Raw genomic sequence first — 16,481 nt, 5'->3', positions numbered from 1 at the left:
GAGCATTGTGATAATTAGGGATTTTGTGCTTGCACACATTGTACATTTTGTGCTTGCATACATCGTACATTTTGTGCTGTTTCCATATATGCAAAACTGTAAGGGTGCTAGGAAGAGTAAATCATCATTTTATTTTAATTTGCATATTCACATAGATCTCAGCTGGTTCTCTTTAATTTTTGTCTCTAGTCTTAGTCTCTCTAAGCATTATTTTATTGTACAATAAAAACCAACACACAAGTCATCGGTATCTAGTACAATCAGGCCTTTTCAAAATTAATTTCACATATTAATACTACAAATACACAGTAGTATTAAGTCACAAAATAACAAGCAGTACATGGATAATCATCCTTGTTTCTCAATTTCATGAGTAGATACTGATCCCCCCAATTTTCAAATTACTCAAACAATATACATTTCTCCTTCCTGTCTCTTTTTATTGGATTCAGTGTGACCCTGCTCCAAGATGACTAGACAGTTTGCTGCAGCAATTTTCTCCACTGAGGGAGTGCTGCATTGTTGGATGAGTCTTTCGGATGAGATATTAAACTGAGGCCCCGTCTGCCCTCTCAGGTGGATGTAAAAAATCCCATGGCATTATTTCGAAGAAGAGCAGGAGAGTTATCCCTGGTGTCCTGACCAATATTTATCCCTCAACCAACATCACTAAAACAGATTATCTGGCCATTATCAAATTGCTGTTTGTGGGAGCTTGCTGTGCAAAAATTGGCTGCCGCGGTTCCGACATTACAACAGTGACTACATTCAAAAATACTTCATTGGCTGTAAAGCGCTTTGGGAGGTCCTGAGGTCGTGAAAAGCACTATATAAATGCAAGTCTTTTTTTATTAGAAAAAGCTTATCATTCTATTTTCATTTGCATATTTACACACATCTCTCCTCGTTCTCTTTCATTTCTGTCTCCATCTATTCTTATTTGTAATATTAATATGCGAAAACTAATAAAAATGTAATCTTAAAAAACCATGTTTATACTGGATAGCGATCTGGGGGTACAGGCACACAATTTTTTTTTAAGGCTTAATTTATTTTTGTTAAGTTTAGTAAATAATCAAATAAACCGAGGCATGGCAGGGCAGCTCACACCCGTCAAATGCACGGCCTGTGCCATGTGGGAATTCCAGGACGCTTCCCGTGTCCTGGACAATCACAGGTGCAGGAAGTGTCGTCATCTGGAGAAGCTCGAGCTACGTATTTCGGAGCTTGAGCAACAGCTGGCATCACTACAGTGTAGTCACGAGGTTGGAGGTGGTCACCCCGCAGCTTAAGAAGGTGCAGGCAGAGAGGGACTGGGTGACCACCAGACAGACAAGGAGGAGCAGGCAAGTAGTGCAGGAATCCCCTGAGTACTCTCTAACCAGTATTCAGTTCTGAATACTGGTGGGGGAGAGGGTTCCTCTGGGGAGTGCAGCCAGAGCCAAGTCCATAGCACTATGGATGGCTCAGCTGTACGGGGGTGAGAGGAGAAAGGTTCGGAGAGCAATAGTGATAGGGGATTCTATAGTTAGGGGAGGATTCAGGCGTTTCTGCGGCCACAGACATGATTCCAAGATGGTATGTTGCCTCCCTGGTGCCAGGGTCATGGATGTCACTGAGCGGCTGCAAACATTCTAGGGGGGGAGGGTGAACAGCCAGAGGTCCTGGTCCATATCGATACCAACGGCATAAGTAGAAAGAGGAATGAGATCCTGCAGGCAGAGTTTAAGGAGTTAGGAAAGAGATTAACAAGCAGGACCTCAAGGATAGTAATCTCTAGATTACTCTCAGTGCCACGCACTAGTGAGTATAGAAATAGGAGGATAGAGCAGATGAAAGCGTGGCTGGAGAGATGGTGCACGAGGGAGGGCTTTAGATTCCTGGGGCATTGGGACCGCTTCTGGGGAAGGTGGGACCTGTACAAGCCGGACGGATTGCACCTCAACAGGGCCGGGATCAATATCCTTGCAGGGAGGTTTGCTAGTGCTGTTGGGGAGAGTTTAAACTAACTTGGCAGGGGGATGGGAACCTGAGAGGAGATTCAGAAGGGAGAGTAACAAAGCTGGAGGTGGAAGGCAGAGAAGCAGTAAGTGAAATTGGAAGGCAGCGGAAACAAAGACAAATAAGGTCAAAATAGGAAAAAATGGTAAAAAAGCAAAATTAAAGGCACTTTATCTGAATGCACGCAGCATTCGCAATAAGGTAGATGAATTGATGGCACAAATAGAAGTAAATGGGTATGATCTAATTGCCATTACAGAAAGGTGACTGCAGGGTGACCAAGGCTGGGAACTGAATATTCAAGGACATTCGACATTTAGGAATGACGGGCAAAAAGAAAAAGGAGGTGAGGTAGCGCAGTTAATAAAGGATGAGATCAGAACAATAGAAAGGATCTTGGCTAAGAAGATCAAGATGTAGAATCAGTTTGGGTAGAGCTAAGAAACAGCAAGGGGCAGAAAACATTGGTGGGAGTTGTGGTAATGTAGGGCATGGTCTAAAGCAGGAAATTAGAAGGGCATGTAACAAGGGTAATACAGAAATCATGGGGGACTTTAATATACATATAGATTGGGCAAACCAAATTTGCACTAATACTGTGGAGGACGAATTCCTGGAATGTATACGAGGTGGTTTTCTAGATCAGTATGTTGAGTAACCAAATATGGAACAGAGTATTTTAGATCTAGTATTGTGCAATGAGAAAGGGTTAATTAATAATCTTGTTGTAAAGGAGCCCTTAGGAAAGAGTCATCATAATATGAGAGAATTCTTCATTAAGTTTGAAAGTGATGTCGTTCAATCCGAAACTAGGGTCTGAAATCTAAACAAAGCAAACTATGAAGGTATGAGGCAAAAGTTGGCTGTGGTTGATTGGGGAATTACATTAAAAGGTATGACCGTAGACAGGCAATGGCTAGCATTTAAAGAATTAATACATAATTTGCAACAAATATATATTCCTTTAAGGCACAAATACCCAACAGGAAAAGTGGTCCAACCATGGCTAACAAGAGAAATTAAAAATAGTATTAAATCAAAGGAAGAGGCATATAAAGTTGACAGAAAAAGCAGTAAGCCTGAGGATTGGGAGCATTTTCGAATTCAGCAAAGGAGGACCAAGAAATTGATAAAGAAAGGGAAAATAGAATATGAGAGTAAATTAGCGAGAAACATAAAAACGGACTGTAAAAACTTCTATAGGTATGTAAAAAGGAAAAGAATGGTGAAGGCAAATGTCTCCCTTACAGAGACGGGAGAATTTATAATGGGGAATAAGGAAATGGCAGAGAAATTAAACAAATACTTTGGGCTCGATATTAGCAAGGCGGCGGGTTCTCAGCGGGGGGTCGACTGGGCGCGTGGGTAATTGGAGCCACTTACCTGTGCTTCCGGGTTTGCCGTTGGTAAGCTGTGCGGCGGGCGGACTGCGCATGCGCAGCAAGGTCTGTCAGCTGGAGGAGCCCTATTTAAAGGGGCAGTCCTCCACTGACTGATGCTGCAGAAAATAGGAAAAATTACAGCATGGAGCAGCCCAGGGAGAAGGCTGCTCCCAGGTTTAATGATGCCTCACTCCAGGTATCATTGGATGGGGTGAGGAGGAGGGGGAGAACAGAGATCTTCCCCCCGGCGGGCGGGAGGAAGCGGCCTGCCTCTGCCACCAAGAAGGCCTGGCTCGAGGTGGCAGAGGAGGTCACCAGCACCACCAACATATCGCGCACCTGCATATAGTGCAGGAGGCGCTTCAATGACCTAAGTAGGTCAGCTGAAGTGAGTACACTTACTCATTCCCCTCCCCTCCGTCTGCCACATCACCGCCCCCATCCCACATCTCCTTCTGCACTGCCAACACTATTCTATCACATCACCCCTCACACCCAATCAAAGCTCATCCTCATCTTACCTGCACTTACTCACCTTGCAGTACTCATCCCACCACTACCACCCAACCCAATCCTCATACAATCTCATGGCCCTATCTCATACTCACCCTCTCATGCAATTCATTCACGGTCAGCCTCACTCAACCTGCCACTACCTGTGCTGCAGCCACAGGGCATGTATCACATATGTGCAGTAGGAAGTGTAAGGCAAACTTGTCGTGAGCATGGTGTTTACGTATTTTTAATTTCTGATCAACTCACATAACATATTATATTGTCACCACTACTGCCACGTCTTTGCGAATCTTTTCTGGTTTGTGCAATAATGCCCTTTCCTGAGGATCACCATGAAGACCCACAACTGATGCCACCCATTGTGTCACTGCAGAGTGGGGTGTAGGTATATTTGCAGGGCTCTTTTGTGCAGATGACTGAGGGACGTCGGCGATGTCCCCGGTGGCACCCTGGAAGGATAAGGATGCGGAGGAGAAGTTGTTGAGGGTAGTGGTGACTTTGACAGCAACAGGTAAGAAGATGGTGCTCGGGCCAACCGGGAGCAGCCCGGCATGAAGGAGGCTGCAGATGTCCACGACTACATGTCCACGGAAGCTGAGCCTCGGTCTGTAGACCCTGTGCCGAGGGTAGTGCCCTCTGTGATGCATCTCTCTCTGCCGTTGCCCTCCCTCCTGCTGTGCAGGTGGATGTGTCACAGCACTGTGTTGTGGAGCTCCACGTGTTAGAGGTGGACGGCGAGGCTGGTGATGCAGTTCGCCCTCCGAGGAGGACATGACTGCAGCTACAGCGGACCCCATCCGGAAGATGTACATTTGAGGGGGTCCGCAAGGTAGGTAAATGTGTCTGGACACCGGGGTAAGTGTGCAAGTTTATGCATTTGATTGTTAGGAGGAGGGAGGTGGAGGCCAAACTTTGTCCAAAGTGACAGAGTGGCCTGCTGCAATGAGTGAGGGTTTCCCCCCACCCACCTGTCAAATGGACCTTTGCAGCTGCCACAGGCCGGTGGCTGCAACACGTCCATTTCCCCCAGTACGGGAAACAATTTCAGTTAATTGCAAAATCCGATCCCCCTAAAATATCAGGTCAATCAGGTCTGTAAACAACCTGAAGTATCTGTTCAAGTACTTTAAGTGGCACCCCGCCGGCTTTAATTGCCAGCGGAAGTCCCACATGCGGGGGCTGCGCGCGCATGTGAGCGCGTCACTGGGGAACCCAGAAATGGGGTGGGTTGGAGCCGGGCTCCGGACCCGCCCTGTGAATCCTGGATTTTTGCAGCCCCCCGCCACGAATGCACCCGATCGCAGGTGCGAAATAGAGCCCTTTGTGTCTGTCTTCACGGAAGAAGACACAAAAAACCTCCCAGAAATACTATAGAACCAAGGGTCTGGTGAGAATGAGGAACTGAAAGAAATTAGTATTGGTAAAAAAATAGTACTAGAGAAATTAATGGGACTGAAAGTCAATAAATCCCAAGGACCTGATGATCTACATCCCAGGGTTTTGAAAGAGGTGGCTATATAGATAGTGGATGCATTGATTGTCATCTTCCAAAATTCTATAGATTCTAGAATGGTTCCTGCAGATTGGAGGGTAGCAAATGTAACCCCACTATTTAAGAAAGGAGGCAAAGAGAAAACAGGGAACTACAGACCTGTTAGCCTGACATCAGTAGTAGAGAAATTGCTAGAATCTATTATAAAGGATGTGATAACAGGACACTTAGAAAATAATAATAGGAATTGGCAGAGTCAAGATGGATTTATGAAAGGGAAATTATGCTTGACAATCCTATTGGTATTCTTGGAGGGTGTAACTAGTAGAATAGATAAGGGAAAACCAGTGGATGTGTGTATTTGGATTTTCAGAAGGCTTTCGATAAGGTCCCAGACAGGAGATTGGTGAACAAAGTTAGAGCATATGGATTTGGGGGTAATGTAGTGGCATGGATTGAGAATTGGTTAACAGACAGAAAACAGAGAGTAGGAATAAACGGGTCTTTTTCAGGTTGTCAGACTGTGACTAGTGGGGTACCGCAGGGATCAGTGCTTGGGCCCCAGCTATTCACAATATATATCAATGATTTGGATGAGGGGACCAAAAGTAATATTTCCAAGTTTGCCGATGACACAAAACTAGGTATGAATGTGAGTTGTGAGGAGGATGCAAAGAGGCTTCAAAGCGATATAGACGGCTAAGTGAGTGGGCAAGAACATGGCAGATGGAATATAATGTGGAAAAATGTGAAGTTATCCACTTTGGTAGGATAAACAGAAATGCAGAGTATTTTTTAAATGGTGAGGGATTGGGAAATGTTGATTTTCAAAGGGACCTGAGTGTCCTTGTACATACATCACTGAAAGCTAACATGTAGGTGTAGCAACCAATTAGGAAGGCAAATAGTATATTGGCTTTTATCACAAGAGGATTTGAGTACAGGAGTAAAGATGGCTTACTGAAATTATATAGGGCCTTGGTGAGACTGCACCTGGAGTATTGTGTACAATTTTGGACTCCTTACCTAAGAAAGGATATACTTGCCATAGAGGGAGTGCAACGAAGGTTCACCAGACTGATTCCTGGGATGGCGGGATTGTTGTATGAGGAGAGATTGAGTAGACTAGGCCTGTATTCTCTAGAGTTTAGAAGAATGAGAGTTGATCTCATCTCGAAACATACAAAATTCTTACAGGGCTCGACGGGGTAGATGCAAGGAGGATGTTTCTCCTGGCTGGGGAGTCCAGAACCAGGGGTCACAGTCTCAGAATAATGGGTAGGCCATTTGGGACTGAGATGAGGAGAAATTTCTTCACTCAGAGGGTGGTGAATCTTTGGAATTCTCTACCCCAGAGGGCTGTGGAGGCTCAGTCATTGAGTACATTCACAACAGAGATTGCTGGATTTCTAGATATTAAGGGCATCAAGGGATATGGGGATGGTGCAGGAAAATGGCATTGAGGTAGAAGATCAGCCATGATCATGTTGAATGGCGGAGCAGGCTTGAGGGGCCGGATGGCCTACTCCTGCTCCTATTTCTTATGTTCTTACGTTCTTAAATCTCTAAAAGTAGTGACAAAGGCTAATAAGGCAATAAAAAAAACAAACCAAGCACTGGGGTTCATTTCTAGAGGGATAGAATTGAAAAGCAGAGAACTTGTATAGAACCATGGTTAGAGCACACTTGGAGTACTGTGAACAGTTCTCGTCTTCATATTATAAAAAGGATATAGAGGCACTGGAGAAGATGCAAAAAAGATTTACTAGGATGATACCAGAACTGAAAGGATATACTTATCAGGAAAGGCTGGGGCTCTTTTCTCTAGGAAAGAGAAGGCTGAGGGGTGACCTGATAGAGGTCTTTAACATTATGAAAGGGTTTCATAGGGTAGGCGTAGAGAAGATGTTTCCACTTGCGGGGGAGACGAAAACAAGGGGCTATAAATGTAAGATAGTCACTAATAAATCTAATAGAGAATTCAGGAGGAACTTCTTTACCCAGAGAGTGGTTAGAATGTGGAACTCGCTACCACAAGGAGTAGTTGAGGCAACTAGCATAGATGCATTTAAGGGGAAGCTAGATAAACACATGAGGGAGAAAGGAATAGAAGGATATGCTGATAGTGTTGGATGAAGTAGGGAAGGAGGAGGCTCTTGTGGAGCATAAACACCGGCATGAAGCTGTGAAGGCGATTCCTCAGATGAGCTCCAGGCCTCTGAGGGTGCACCGTCACATCTTAGCGAGCCATCCACCAGCGCAGATACTCACACCTCAGCGGGTCCTCGTAGTCAGTTACTTTGGTTGGCACCTGGTGAGTCACCACACACAAGTGAGCACGAGCAGACATTGGTGGCAGGGGCAGCTGTGGAGAGTCCACATCAGTGGGTGCAATCTTCTCCAGGCTCTGCACAGCTGAACCGCAGGGGCCATCCTTTAAAAGGAAAATGATTGAGGGATAGCAGCATATTTGCGAGGTATTAGAACAGGTGCCACATGCACTCTCCACAACAGCGCAGAGGATGGAGGAGTTCAACTCTGCATGAATGGAATGGTGGCAAAGGTACGGGAGGGAATCTCTGAGATAGTGATGCGGGAACGTGAGCAACTGTCTGAGATAGTCTCGCACGTAACTGCTGAAATATCTGAGATAGTGTCGCAGGTAAGTGCGGGAATGTCTGCAATGGAGAAAAGGCTAGCCTCTGTTGAGCTTCAAGCACAGCTCACAAATGAGTCTATTCAGGCCCTGACAACGGCCCTTCGAAATCAGGGTGAATAATATTCTGCCGCCTTAAACAGGCTGACAGATACTTTAGAAGTGGCCTTCCAAGGCATCAACACATGTCCTCCAAACTGTTCTCCAGTAGAGTGGTAGGAGTGATATGGGCCTGGCCCAGGAGAGGGATGATGGCAAAAGTGGACGTGGAAGTGGGGACGCCACTCAATGCGCTCCCACGTCTCCCCCGTTGCCCCCCTCTCAACCGGTACCCGCAATGCTGCCTCCTCTCCAGGTGGCCAAGTCAGCCCCTGCACAGGTGCAGGTGGAGCAGTCTTTGGAGGGGCCTTCACAGGCTCCAAAACCCAGAGGGCTTAGGCCGAAAGCATCTAAGCAGTCAGGGTATGAACATGAGCAATCTGCCACTACCTCTGCTGCAGCCACTCGGGATGCACCACATAGAAGTAGTAGGAAGAGAAAGGCTAAGGATTTGTGATCATGAGGGGTATGCACAAGGGTGTCTGACAGACTGTCATGTTTTTCATTTATATTTGTTTTTTGTTATATTCACATTAAATGTTATCATTCTCACCACTACTGCCACGTCTTGCCCATTCTTGACTGGCTTTTGTGATAATGCCCTTTCATGAGCTTCACCATGAACGGCGACACTTGATGCCACCCATTGGGTCACTTTACAGTGAGTGTATGTGTAGTTGCAGGACTGTTTTATGTGTGTGTAGGTGGGGGAGGGGGCTGGTGTTGGTGCTGGTCTTTCCAGGTGGTGTGAGGACTGGACTCTTCACACTTTCTGATGTTAGGAGAACCATTCACGTATGAGTGAGTCCCAAGCCTCATGAGCAGCCAGGTGAGCCGCTGCTCTGGCCATGGGTTCGTCCTCCTCCTCCTCCTCTGCCTCCTCCTAATCAATGTGGATGGCACATGTGAATGGGGCCTCCTCAAGTGATACCCCTCTCTGTTGTGCCATGTTGTGCAGGACACAACACGCTACTATAATGGGTCCCACTCTGTCTGGTGCGTATTGAAGCGCTCCCCCTGAGCGACAAAGGCACCTAAATCGCATCTTGAGCAGCCTACAGCATGCTCAATTGCAGATCTGGTGGCGATGTGGCCGTCATTGTATCGACGCTGTTGCTCGGTGATGGGGTTCCTCAGAGGCGTCATTAGCAGGGGGTATCCCTTGTCCCTGAAGAGCCAACCCCTTAAGGGTGCTCGGTGCGTGGAAGAGGCCTTGAATGTTGGATTCCCTCAGAATGAAGGAATCGTGGCAGTTGCCAGGGAATCTGGCGCACATGTGAAGGAATCTTTTGCGGTGGTCACAAACGAGCTGAGTGTTGATGGAGTGATACCCCTTTCTGTTGAACAGTCCTGGCTCGTGTGGAGGTGCTCGTATTGCTATATGGGTGCAATCAATTGCACCCTGAACCCATGGGATGCCAGCCAGAGTGGAATCCCACTGCCCTCTCGGTCTGGCTGAGGTCGTCCATGGGGAGGTTAAAGTACTGTGAAGCTCTACGAAACAAGCCGTCGGTGACCTGCCTCATGCACTTGTGTGCAGACGACTGAGAGGCCCCGGCAATGTCCCTGGTGGCAACCTGGAATGACCCGGAGGCGAAGAAGTTGAGGGCAGTGGTGACCTTAACAGCGATGGGTAATGAGATGCCAACGGGCCCAGCCGGGAGCAGCTCGGCATGAAGGAGGCTGCAGATGTCTTCGACTATCTGGCAACTCACTCTGAGCCTTCATATGCACTGATCCTCAGAGAGGTCCAGGAAGCTAAGCCTCGGTCTGTAGACCCTCTAGTGAGGGTAGTGCCTCCTGCGATGGCACTCTCTGTTGTTGCCCTCTGTGCTCTTGTGCAGGTGCCTGTGGCACAGCACTGTGTTGTGGAGTTCCAAGTGGCGGAACTGCACGCCGTGCCTGGCGAGGATGGTGATGTTGCTCATCCTTGGATGTAGTGATGAATGCAGCCATGGCACCGCCCCCACCCCACCCCATCCTGATGATGTCAGTTTGAGGGGGTCCAAAAAGTTGGTAAATATGCGTAAATAGAAGAATTCTGAGCGTAAACCAAGAATTTTCAGTCTAAACAAAAAGATCTCCCAGCCAAAAGTTTGTTTGAGACACCTAAGTGTCCTGCTGCAATAACTTACCTTTTATCCCCATCTGTCAAACAGGCATTTAAATGTCTAACTGGATGCTGCCTGAAACACGTATCCTTGTACATGGAGTGTTTCCCACAGCACAGGAAACATGCTGAGGTTGAATTAAAATCGCACCCCTGACTCAATCTCCACAAAATTAACGAGTTAAACAATATCAACGATGTCAAGAAATGGTTTAAATATCGTCCTGCCAGTTTTAATTGCCGATGGGACTCCCGGATTTGTGAAGCGTGCATCTGTGGCAACTCCGGAAGTCAGCGGGTTGGAGCTGGCTTCCGAACCCGCTCGGGATTTTTGCCATTTTCACTGCCCCCGCACCCCCAACGCACCTGCAATTTGATTTTAAAATTGAGCCCCTTATTTTTTTTCTTCTTTACAGTCTGCAATTGAAAGTTTGGGATACAAATCTCAAGACTTCCTCTGGGATTATATTTACTCCTAGAACTTAAAAGTGCTGTAACATATAGGTCATATAAATTGCATTCAGAAGTGTAGGGAGGCATAGTCGCAGGATAAGGGGTTAGCCATTTAAGACTGAAATGAGGAGGAATTTCTTCACTCAGAGGGTTGTGAGTTTTTGGAATTCTCTACCCAGAGGGCTGTGGATGCTGAGTCATTGAATATATTCAAGGCTGACATAGACAGATTTCTGGATTCTAGGGGAATCAAGGGATATGGGGATCGGGCAGGAAAGTGGAGTTGAGGTCGAAGATCAGCCATGATCTTGTTGAATGGCAGAGCAGGCTCGAGGGGCCATGTGGCCTACTCCTGCTCCTATTTCTTATGTTCTTATGTGAACAGTTCCCAAGGTCAGGAACAGTCTGAAATTGATTCAGGTTGATTTAGGACAGGTTGGCCTAGTGCAAGTGCCAGATTGTTGCATTCTTCTTAAGAAGCCATCTTTTAATGTGAAAACCAGATACAATAAAGGTAATAGTTTCACTTTTTGTTCGGTCAGATGAATGTCAGAAGCATACAGAAATATGTCATTATACTTAAGAATCTTGAAACAAATTCATTGAGAAATCTACACACTTGGGGCCGATTTTCGGATGGCCGAGCAGTTGCATTGGGGGCGGGGGGGGGCTCCGAAAATGGTGGAATACCGGAGTGGGTTCAGAGCCCGTCTCCAACCCGCTCACTTCCGGGTTCCCCAATGACGCGTTTGGGTGTGCGCGCAGCTCTTGCATGCATGACTCCCACCGGCAATTAAAGCTGATAATTTAGATAGTTATTTAGCTAGTTGAGGTTCTTGACATAAGAACATAAGAAATAGGAGCAGGAGTAGGCCAATCGGCCCCTCGAGCCTGCTCCGCCATTTAATAAGATCATGGCTGATCTGATCCTAACCTCAAATCTAAATTCATGTCCAATTTCCTGCCCGCTCCCCGTAACCCCTAATTCCCTTTACTTCTAGGAAACTGTCTATTTCTGTTTTAAATTTATTTAATGATGTAGCTTCCACAGCTTCCTGGGGCAGCAAATTCCACAGACCTACTACCCTCTGAGTGAAGAAGTTTCTCCTCATCTCAGTTTTGAAAGAGCAGCCCCTTATTCTAAGATTATGCCCCCTAGTTCTAGTTTCACCCATCCTTGGGAACATCCTTACCGCATCCACCCGATCAAGCCCCTTCACAATCTTATATGTTTCAATAAGATCGCCTCTCATTCTTCTGAACTCCAATGAGTAGAGTCCCAATCTACTCAACCTCTCCTCATATGTCTGCCCCCTCATCCCCGGGATTAACCGAGTGAACCTTCTTTGTACTGCCTCGAGAGCAAGTATGTCTTTTCTTAAGTATGGACACCAAAACTGTATGCAGTATTCCAGGTGCGGTCTCACCAATACCTTATATAACTGCAGCAATACCTCCCTGTTTTTATATTCTATCCCCCTAGCAATAAAAGCCAACATTCTGTTGGCCTTCTTGATCACCTGCTGCACCTGCATACTAACTTTTTGATTTTCTTGCACTGGGACCCCCAGATCCCTTTGTACTGCAGTACTTTCCAGTTTCTCGCCATTAAGATAATAACTTGCTCTCTGATTTTTCCTGCCAAAGTGCATAACCTCACATTTTCCAATATTGTATTGCATCTGCCAAATCTCCGCCCACTCACCCAGCCTGTCTATATCCCCCTGTAGGTTTTTTATGTCCTCCTCACTCTCCACTTTCCCTCCCATCTTTGTATCATCTGCAAACTTTGATATGTTACACTCGGTCCCCTCCTCCAAATCGTTAACAGACCTCATTGAGTGGAGATTTTGGTAGGGGTGCAATTTTGAAGGATCCTCAGCGTGTTTCCCGTGCTGTGGGAAACACTCCCTGTTAGAGCAGACGTGATTCAGCCAGCAGTTGGGGGCAATACCTCATTTATTGCAGCAGGGCACTCTGTCACTTCAGACAAAGTTTTGGCTGCAACACTTTTGTCTTTCCACTCAAAATTATTAATTTATACCCTAAACTCTGCTGTGCAAACACATTTACCTACTTTGCAGACCCCCTCAAACTCACACCATCAGGATGGGGGGGCACCATTGCTACATTCATCACTTCATCCGAGGATGAGCAACATCACCAGCCTCGCCAGGCACGCCGTCCACCTCCGCTACGTGGAGCTCCACAGCACAGAGCTGCGCCACAGGCGCCTGCACAAAACTGTCGTGCAACTACACATATACCCACTGTAGGGTGACCCAATGGGTGGCATCAAGTGTGGGTGTTCTTGGTGAACCTCATGAAAGGGACTTATTACACAAGCCAGTCAAGAATGGCCAAGACGTGGCAGTAGTGGTGACCATAATAATATTTAAAGTGCCATTAACAAAAATCAAATATAAATTAAAAAATGACAAACCGTTAAACACCTTTGTGCTCACAAAACCTTTGCCTTACGCTTACGAGTACTCCTACATGGTGCTTCACCTGTGGCTGCAGCAGAGGTAGTGGCAGGTTGCTCTTGTTCATGCCCTGACCGATTAGATGCTTTGGGCCTACGCCCTCTGGGTTTTGATGCCCATGAGGGCCTCTCCAAAGACTGCTCCACCTGCACCTGTGCAGGGGCAGACTCGACCACCTGGAGATAAGGCAGCATTGCAGGTACTGGTTGAGAGGGGGGCAACGGGTGAGATGTGGGAGCGCTTTGAGTGGCGTCCCCACTTCCATGTCCCCTTTTGCCATCATCCCTCTCCTGGGCCAGGCCCACATCACTCCTACCACCCTGCTGGACAACAGTTTGGAGGACATGTGTGAAGCCTTGTAAGGCCAGTGCTAGTGTATCTGCCTGCCCGTTTAAGGCGACAGAAAGTTGCTCACCCTGAGTCCGAAGGGTCGTTGTCAGGGCCTCAATGGACTCATTGGTGAGCCGTGCTTGAAGCTCGATGGAGGCTGGCCTTCCCTCCATCGCAGACATTTGCGCACTTACCCACGACACTATCTCAGAGATGCCCTCGTCCCTGTGACAGTATCTCAGAGATTCCCTCCTGTACCTGTGCCACCACTCCACTCATGCAGGAGTCCATCCATCCATCCATCCTCTGCGCGATTGTGGAGAGATTGCGTGGCATCTGTTCCAGCAACTCGCAAATGTGCTGCTGCCCCTCGATCATTCTCCTTTTAAAGGATGGCCCCCAGGGTTCAGCATCTGTGTCAGCTGAGCAGAGCCAGGAGAAGAATGCTCCCACTGACGCGGAATCTCTGCAGCTGCCCCTGCCACCAGTGTCTGCTCGTGCTCACATGTGTGTGGTGACTCACCATGTGCAACCCCAACTAAGTGAGGACGGGGACTCACTGAGGTGTGTGTATCTGCGCTGGTGGATGGCTCGCTTAGATGTGACGGTGCCCCCTCAGAGGCCGGCAGGTCCTCTGAGGAATCGCCCTCTGCTGTCACAGCAGTCACTGAAGGCCCTGTAAGAAAACAGAAGACAATATTAAGCATGATGACAGATGTTGAGGTGCAGAAGATGGCAAGGCATGTTAACATCATTTGCTGTTGTGAGTGCTGAATGTTAAAGTTCCATCACCAGCCATTTGTCGGGTGGCAGTCTCGGCGCCCCGATGGACAGACACTCGAGGGTGCGGCTCACTTCAAGAGCCTCCTGCTCCGCGTCCGTGAGGACGACCTGATGTTGCGGCCCCCCTCCGGTCTTTGCCCTCTCCCGTGCATTCTGGGCTCTCTTCTCCAATAAGGGGAGAAAGTAGAGAGGCGTGAGTGAGGGATGGTGACATGGCCAACCGCTGAATGCATTAGTTTGGGTGAGGCTGACCGTGAAAGATGCATCAGAGGATGAGTATGAGACAGAGCCATGACATTGTGTGAGGATTGGGTTGAGTGGTAGTGGTGGGATGAGTACTGGGGAGGTGAGTAACTGCAGGTAAGTTGAGGATGAGGTTTGAGTGGGTGTGAGGAGTGATGTGATATAGTGTTGACATGTACAGAATGAGTTGTGGGGGTGGGGGCGATGATGTGAAAGACGGAGTGTAGAATGAGTAAGTGTACTCACTTTGGCTGACCTAGTTAGGTCATTGAAGCGCTTCCTGCACTTGATCCATGTGCAGGAGACGTTGCTGCTGCTGGTGACCTTCTCTGCCACCTCGAGCCAGGCCTTCTTGGTGGCAGAGACAGGCCACTTCCTCCCGTCTGCCGGGTAGAAAATATCCCTCCTCCTCCTCACCCCATCCAGTAAGACCTGGAGTGAGACATCAATAAATCTGGAAGCAGCCTTTCCCCTGGGCTGCTCCATTCTATAATTTTGGTTCTTTGCTGCAGGAGCAGCCATTGGAGGACTGACCCTTTAAATAGGGCTCCTCCAGCTGACAGCTTGTGATTCAGGTGTGCAGTCCGCCCGCTGCGCAGGTTTCCGACGGGAATCCTGGAAGCCACGTTAAGTTGCCCAGTTGCCCCCTGCTGCCATCCCGCCTCCCTGGTAATATCGGGCCCTTGAAGTTTCTGTTCATAAGCCACTTAGGCTTGCTTCTAAACTACTAGTAACCTACTAGTCTATAATACATGATAGAATTACAAACCACTTGGAGAAATATGAGTTAATCAGAGCCAAACACATTTTTATAAAGGGAATGCTGTGCTTAGCGAACCTTATAGGCTTCTTTGAAGAATTAACAGAGAATAGGTAAAAGACATGAAATGGATGTGGTTTATATGGATTTTCAAAAAATATTTGATAATGTACCACAGAAAAGACTTACGACAACGATACTGGTGTTTCAAATTATGGGGGATGTAAAAAGCCATTGATAAGGAGATATACACTGACACGTGGAATTAAGGAAATGTAGCCACATGGATAGAGATGATTGGAGGGCAGAACACAAAGGATAGAGGTAAAGGAAAGTTCTTTGGACTGAAAAATATGGCGGGTGGTTTCCACAGTGGCATGTGTTGAGGCTGCACTTTATTTGGAATTGAAAGAGCAATATCAAAATTTGCTGATGAGGCCAAATTGAGGGTTATGGAAAATTTTGACAAGGACTGCAAAAAGTTAGCACAAGAACATAGTTAGGCTAGCAAAATGGGCAAATCGGTGTCAGATGCTGTTGAATGTACAGAAGTATGAAGTAATCCATTTTTGAAATAAGAACAGGGAGAGGAAATACATCTTAAATGGTAAGGCTTAAAATGAAGTAATTAAGAAGTGTGCAAATACACAGGTTTTGAAAAGTGGCAGTGCAAGTAGATAAGGGCATTAAAAAGATAAACAGAATCCTTGGTTTTGTAGCTAAAAACATGGAATACAAGAGAGGTAACACTGAACTTGTACAAGACTTCAGTTATGCCATAATTGGAATATTGCATATAACTTTGGGCATCCCATTATAGGGTATAAAAACAATGGGAAAAGTGCAGTGCAGATTCATTAGGATGTTATCATGGATGAGGAGTTACTGGCCTAGAAATTGCTGGGGCATTTTGCTGCGAAAAACATGAATTGGATTTTTTACCTCATCCTTTGGATCGCACTATATTTGCACCCAAATTGCTGGAAATGCGAATTGATGACACCACAATGTCAACGTTGCATCTGGGACCTTTTGAGCATTGTACCCAATGGTTTATCTCACAGACCAACCACATGGCACTATAAATAGCTGAAAACAGATGCCATAATTCAGTTAAGGTGTGGCACCGAGAGGTAAGTGACCTGTAACTTCTGAAATGACCTTAAACTA

This window comes from Heptranchias perlo, chromosome 7, assembly GCF_035084215.1.
Source record: "Heptranchias perlo isolate sHepPer1 chromosome 7, sHepPer1.hap1, whole genome shotgun sequence".
Lineage (NCBI taxonomy): Eukaryota > Metazoa > Chordata > Chondrichthyes > Hexanchiformes > Hexanchidae > Heptranchias > Heptranchias perlo.
Note: the sequence above shows the minus strand (reverse complement) of the source record.